The sequence below is a fragment of the Eptatretus burgeri genome, chromosome 5 (genome assembly GCF_056783735.1).
Source record: "Eptatretus burgeri isolate ZD-2024b chromosome 5, Ebu_testis_v1, whole genome shotgun sequence".
In the NCBI taxonomy this organism is placed as follows: domain Eukaryota; kingdom Metazoa; phylum Chordata; class Myxini; order Myxiniformes; family Myxinidae; genus Eptatretus; species Eptatretus burgeri.
The window spans coordinates 91166776-91173385 of record NC_140965.1 but is presented as its reverse complement, the minus strand read 5'-3'; positions in this window follow the sequence as shown (position 1 = coordinate 91173385).

The following is a 6610-nucleotide window of genomic DNA, read 5'->3' as shown; positions in this document are numbered from 1 at the left end:
CCTAAAAATGGCTATTTTTTGGGCGTGGCTCCACCCACAATGGGCGTAGCACCAAAAGGATAGATTTTTAATCCAACTTCACCCCTAAAAATGGCTATTTTTGGGCGTGGCTCCGCCCACAATGGGCGTAGCACGCCCTCATCAAGGAAAACACAACTAGACATTGATATCGAACACATAACCAAGTTTCATCAAGATCGGATCAAAGTGCACGGAGTTATGCCCTGGACAGACAGACAGACAAGCCGGTAGGCGGACATGGGTGGTCGCTATATAATTGCCTACTAGTTATACAATTTTTGACGGATCGGGCTGAAATTTTTTGACAAAGAGGTTGATTATAGTACACATAAAAGCGCGGAAGCCGATTTTTGATTTTCGGAAAAACAAAAACAAAAATTTTTTTCGGATTTTTTCAAAAATTTCAAAGTCCCGTTGCTAGGCAACGGTGGAGTCCATAGCAACGGTGCTCAAAAGCATTCAACTCGATCCTGGTATGAACCTACCAGTCAAGTTTCATCAAAATTGGTTGACTCCTCTGGCCTCCAGAGCTGTCCATTACATACATACATACAGACAGACGGAAAACCTGAGAATAACTGTAGTCTAGCGACCACCCAACAGACAGACAGATGCACAGACAGACACACACAGACAGACACACACAGACAGACAGACAGACAGATACACAGACAGACAGATGCATAGACAGACACACACAGACAGACAGACACACAGACAGACAGACAGACAGATACACAGACAGACAGACACAGAGACAGACAGACACACAGACAGACAGACAGACAGACACACACAGACATAACGAATATAGTGGTCACTCTGGCTGGCGCTCGTGAACGAACAATCATGTGAAGGTTGTGAACCCCTGGGACTGGGAGCACAAAGTGAATCCACATTGATTACATCTCGTGATGATCTAGTATTCTGTTTATCCTTTAACACGTATCGTATTCATGTGGACACATATGTGTTGCGAATGATAGATAGCTTAAGTACTTTCATATCGTTCTCTTTTCTACATTCTGACCTCGAACCAATGAACACCAACATAATTTGGTGCAATCGGCTTGAAGGGGAGGGGGGAGCAGGTAACCAGGTGTTGATTCCCCCAAAAGGAAGCCATCAATTGTAAAGTGACAGGTATGTAAACAACAATTCTCACCCTTCCCCCTTTACAGAAAATCTACCAAGAAGACTCCGTCCCCCCAATCGGGCTCCGTTGGGAGTCAGTCCGCCCTCGAGGTCTCCGAACCAATGAGGGTCCGAGAGCCTCGAGGAAGGAAGAACAGACCTTATGATCATACAACGTTGTTGATATCTGTTTACCACTGCGTATTGTTGTCCCGACGTCTCGGATCAGATACTCGGACCCCAACCCTTGAGGCCGATTCTCTGCTGGAGCGACACTCTTCCGTCACGATTCGTTCAAAACGTACACGTAAATGTTCGTACCTGTTTAAAACTCACCTGCTCAACGGGTGGCAGGTAACCCAAGTAATAGGTCATTAGAAACCACGAGAGTAAAGCGACGAGGAAAACACGAGTTCTCTCCATCTCGGTTTTAAGTGTTTCAAATGGGACAATAGTGCCGGGATAACGCTAATAAAGGATTTCCATCGCTCTGTGACGTCACTCACCTTTGTGACGTCAATGTAAAGGATGGTTTGCCGGGGGCAAGCGATGAAATTCATTACTTTTGTGCGCCCCCCCCCTCTCCTTCTTTAGTAACTCCTTAATTTGTGCTCGAAATTGTTTAAAAATATATTTCAATATCATATTGATAACTCGTCAATCACCGAAAGTGCACATTAATTAAATTTAAAAAACGAGATTTTCCTCCGCACTTCGTCCAATAACTGCACGTTTCTCACGCCCCCTGAATGACGCGTCATAACTCCTGGCCAATCAGATGCTTTGTTTCACACACACATCATACATGAACATGTACTGGTGATCAGGGCGAAGTTGGGTGGATGACAAGGAAGAGTTGATGAAATTTTGGTGAACATTGTGATCCAGATCTAAAATTTTTTTAATCTAAATCTTCACCAGTGAGTGATGGGGGCTCAAAACCATCTATGGCACGATATCTCAAAAAGTTATGGATGGATTTGGACGAAACTTGGTGGACCAGGTGGATATGTGACGAGGACAAGTTGTTTGGATTTTGCTGAAGATCCGAATATGTGTCCAGATACGACAATTTTTTTTATTTATTTTGCAAGTCATTTTTCACCATTGAGAGATTGGGGGCAAAAAAAAAAAACGATACACCTTAATATCATGATGTTTCAAAAAGTTTTGGACGAGTTATCAGAAAACTATGTGAATGAGTTTGTTTGGTCACAAGAGCAATCCGGTCAGATCTTGGTACACGTCCGGATGCAGATCCAAACATTCGGTGGCATTGCAGAGAGACCGGTGACTCGGTTCGGAACGATCAAATCAGTTGGCCGCCATGACTGCTTTGATGTGGTTCATCGGGATTCGGACCGGGCAACTGGCTTGCTTGAGAGCGCGATGCGGATCTCATTAGTTTAACTATAATGAGCGATCAAGGCAACTCGAATGGGGGATACATTGGACCGACACCACTGTGACGCAATTACAAATGGAAACAAAAGGTCCATTGGAGGGTGCTGTGGAGTTATCCCCCTCCCTCTCCCACCTCAACCAGCACCAGGAGGCACTTGGCCGGCAATGTCACAACAGCGGTGAGATAGTCCCAAGATGATGGCTATCCTGACACGGATGATGGCTAATACGGAAACTGGTCAGGCAGAGATGATGGATAAGATGGAGGCAAACTAAGCCAAGATGAGGGCTGATGGTGACAGGCTGGTGGCTACGATGGAGGCAGGCCAGGCCGAGAGACGGGGCTGAGGACGGAGAGAGACGGGGCTGGCCATGCGGAGATGAGGGCCAAAATGGAGACAAGCATTCTTCCCCATATTCACTCTGTTCAATCCCATTCTTCCCTCCAGGCCTTCGAAACACCAGTTCACCACCACCTCTTATCATCCCCCATCGAAATCCTCAATCTTTTCTACCCCCGATAATCCACCCAAGCCCACCTCCTTCAAATTCCCTGCTTTCCTTCCTGAAAGTCCCTGTAATGTCCGTCTTGTATTCCCCATGTTCCCCATCCCATTCAAGCCATGACCGCCTGGCAACATCAATAGTGGACATGCGAGACACGTAGTGGGAAATTGTGGCCACTCAGGACTTCTAGGGGGGGGGGGTGAATGGGCTAAGATGGAAGGTAGATGGGTTTTCAAGGGAAGTAGAAGGATTGAAACAGGAGCAAAAGGGGTTGAGTAAAGACATGAAAGGGAATGTGGGGAAGATAGAGGAGCAAAGGTGAGGGCAAAATAAATTAGAACAGGCTCAGAAAGGAGTAAAAGGGGAAATAATATCAATAAAGAAAGTGTGTAAGAAGAGAAACGATGAGGTAGCAAAGAAGATAGAGGAGATGGAGCAGAGTACGGAAGCAAATAGGCAGCCGATAGATAAGCAGGTAGAAAAGGGAAGGGAGAGATAGTAAAAGAGTGAGCTGGAGAAAAAGTGGCAGCGGTGAAAGCAAAGATGGTAGAGAAAACAAAAGAGGAGGTTACAGGATGCGTGGAAGTTGAGGGGTGATGTGATGATGTGTTTACAGGGGCAGGATGGGAGGCTTAAAGTCCTCAAAGTGCGCAATGACATATCTGTGACGCAGGAGGTGATAAGGTTTGTGGAGAACCGTGTCGATGATGTGAATGAGGAGGTACAACACTGCTACCAGATGAGGGCTCCGATCTCCCATGGCCGAGTGAGTGTGAAAGGGAGTGAATGGAACGTGTGGGGGTTAGGGAACTCAACAAATGCGCTCCATGCAGGAGGAGATGGGTTGGACGCAGATGCGGATGGGGGATAGATAGCGGGATCAACGGGTGCAAGCCACAGTCGGTCGGGAGAGCAGAGGGTCGAGGAGGACTGGAACCCTTGAAGGTCTCACTAGTACCAGTGTTTGGCACTTAGCCTCAGGGATTTCATGCGGTTCCTCTGGCTTTGTGTGATGGCAATAGCAACCCGCGGTGCTTTTTTTGGTGCAATTTTATTGTGTAGCGTGAGGGAATGGCTGGAGTCTGGACAAAAGTGGAATGCACTATGCGGCGGCATTGCACGGGGAGGTGGCAGAGGTCTTAACCATCATGCCAGATGGCTCAGCCTCACTAATTCCAGCCATAAAAGGTTGATTTGTCACAGAGCAGCAGACCTTGTTAAATATTTGGCATAGAGCAGCAGAGCTTGTTTAAGCTCAGCTCGCGACGAGAAGGAAGAGACCTGACGAGTCGGTGCACGACATTTGCCACACCGTTAGAATCGTGCTTGCCAACATGGCCACTCCTGCCCAGGAGAGTGTAGTTCTGGACATATTGATGCAGGCCATGCCGGACTCAGAGCTGGGGCCCAAGCTGTTGGCCACCATGTGTATAGCGACCGGCCGCTGTGTGTGAGGCAGCTGACACTGCGGTCCACTGGCAAGCAGTGAGGGGCAACCACTAAAGGGGGTTCAACTTCTGCTGACTGTGGTGAGACAAATGGGGCCCAAAGGGCCAAATGGATCTGGGGAAAGGGGCGCAGTAGACCGTGAACCATCCACGGACGAGATGGTCTTGGTGATCAATTATGGGTGGTGGACAGGTGTGGAACTGTGCCTGCGGCTGGTGATTCCTCTCAGTCGCCATTAGAGTAGTGGGCATGTGACACTGATCAGCATGACACAAAGACTGGCTCAGTCGTTGTATTGGAGATCGGTATCGTGGCAGACAGTTGAATGATCCAGCTCAGAATGAAGGATTCAGTCGGCCGTCGTGACCACAACCGCTTCGTCGAGATTTAGACCAGGCGACTGGCTGAAACAACAGATGTATCAATAATATAAGGTGATCAGTAATAATTATGGTTTTATAAGGTTGATCAGTAATAACTATGGTTTTATAAGGTTGATCAGTAATAATTACGGTTGTATGAGGTTGATCAGTAATAATTACGGTTGTATGAGGTTGATCAGTAATAATTATGGACTGACTCAATCGGTCAACTTCCCAAACCGGATCTCAACCAATGGTACTCCATCTCTTCTGGATCTGATTTTGACAAATTTCCCTGACAATATCTGCTCCTCTTCCTTCGCTCCAATTGGTTCTTCTGACCACGTCCTTGTCAAAGTGGACATCTCTCTGGCTGTTATCAGTGAACCACCTCACCGCCGTCGAGTCTGGCATTTCACTCAAGCCGACCAGCAGGGTCTCCGAGCAGCTATCAAACTTATAAACTGGTCTCCTATCGCTACTTTCTCCAACATCAACTCATCCTGGGAATTCTTTCAAAGAAACTTGCTCTCCCTCATGCACAGATTTATCCCCTCTCGTCTTCAGTTGTCCTACGCTTCCTCCCGCCCTTGGTTCACTGAAGCTTGTGGTGAGGCAGTTGTCTTGAAACAACTTGGGTTTACCTCATGGAAAGCAAACCAAACTGAGGGTAATTTCAGTTCCTTCCATAAAGCTCAGAACAAGTATGAATCTTCCCTCAGGAGAGCCAGAAAACAACATCTTTCTCATCTCAAGTATGAACTCTCAAACCTCTCTCCCTTCTCAAAATCCTGGTGGCATCTAATCAAATCTGTTTCTGGTGTATGTTCCCCCTCTATCCCCTCCCTTACCTCAAATGGCCGCACTGCTGATTCCGCATGTGAAAAGGCTGAATGCCTAAACTCGGTGTTTGCAACTAAATCTTGTGCCCAAAACCCATCACTTTCTCCACCAACCTTACCCAGTCGCACCCAACTGTCCCTGGACTCTGTGTCCTTTTCTCCTGACAAGGTGGAGAGCTTGCTGTCAAACCTCGACTCAGATTCTGCAACCGGTCCAGACGGCATCAGCCCACGTGTCCTAAAAACCTGCTCTTCTGCTGTTGCTCACACTCTTTCTGTTCTATTCACCCTCTCATTTGCTCAAGGTCATCTGCTATCTGCTTGGAAATCAGCAAACATTACTGCCCTGCACAAAAAAGGTGCAAAACAGATCCCTGCAACTACAGACTAATCAGCCTTCTGCCAATCATCAGCAAGGTTATGGAATCCATCATCGCTTCAGACATGAAATCCTTGCTCTTCTCCAAGGCTTGATTTCCGTTCATCAATTTGGTTTCAGACCAGGTCACTCTACTCTGGATATGCTGGTTCTGCTCTCCCAACAATGGATGGAGGTACTCAATGCCGGACATGAAATCCGAGCCGTATCCCTGGACATATCACGTGCTTTTGACACAGTCTGGCACCCTGCCCTACTCACCAAACTCTCTTCCTGTGGTATCCATGGCCATCTCCACTCATGGCTCGCAGACTTCCTCTCCTGTCGTAATCAACGTGTGGCCCTAAATGGAGTTCTTTTACCCCCCCCTTCCTGTGCAGGCTGGAGTTCCTCAAGGTAGTGTTCTGGGCCCTGTTTTTTTTTTCTGGTTTTCATCAATGATCTCTCCGACTCTCTGGAAAATCCTCTATATCTCTTTGCTGATGACTCCACCCTCTGCCGTACCATTTGTC